Genomic DNA, 1,037 nt, shown 5'->3' on the forward strand with positions numbered 1-1,037 from the left:
TGGGATTTCTCCCTCCTGACAAGTGTAGAACTGCCCCATAGGGTTTCTTACGCTGAACTGTTTACATAGAAACAGATCACCAGCTCTTTTTTTCCAACTGAGGTATGTTCAAACCATTAACTCTAGTAGCTTCCAAAAGATCCATTAGCAACATTTATTGGCTAACTTCTTCCTGAAATTAGATTATAATTGAGCTGGTGAGGATACATGAAGACAACGTAGCCAACATTCAAGACTTAAAAACAAAAAGCTGGAGAATAACCTTATACAGGTCGCTATGGGTTGGAACTGACTCGACAGCACTTAACAACAGTGGACAGCTTGGAGTCCTGATGTGGACACTGCAGGATCATCACTGGACTGCTGATTGCAAGGGTGGAAATTCAAATCCACCAGTGGCTCCTCGGAAACCTTACACAGGGTCACTATGAATTGGAAGCGAGTCAACAGCATTTAACATGGACAACTTTGGAATTCTTAAAGCCTCAGAACACTAGTACTAGGAATCCTAGCAAAATGAAGCAAATTTTCAATGTAACAATGGTGTTTTTTCTATAAGCAACAACAGGCAAGAAAATGTTCTCCACAATCCGTTGTTACTACTGTACCTCTTCTCCTAACCTACTGTTACTTCTTTTAAATTACCAAACCAAGCTTATGTTTCCTGGCCCTGTTCTGATCAAATGGGGGCACAAAAGTAGTCATTCATTCATTCTTGAGCCCACATCTTCCCAGCCAGCAAACAAAACCATGACTGAAGACTTTGTACATTCCATTTTTGGATGATCCCATATCACACAACACCTTTCAGCCTCCTCTGAAGCCCTTAAATCAGCAGTCATTTAAAGCAACTTTGTCATGGAAGTGGATAAACATCTACATCCAATCGTGTTTTCCATGTAATGCTTTTGCCCTATGATTATAAATAATCAGACAACCAAAAAAACAACCATCAGAATTCTAGTTTATGCTGAGATAGTGGGGATGGGGTGAGCTTTGTGTTTATAGTGGGGATGGGGTGAGCTTTGTGTTTATAG

Source organism: Chrysochloris asiatica, unplaced genomic scaffold, assembly GCF_000296735.1.
Source record: "Chrysochloris asiatica unplaced genomic scaffold, ChrAsi1.0 scaffold00021, whole genome shotgun sequence".
NCBI lineage: Eukaryota > Metazoa > Chordata > Mammalia > Afrosoricida > Chrysochloridae > Chrysochloris > Chrysochloris asiatica.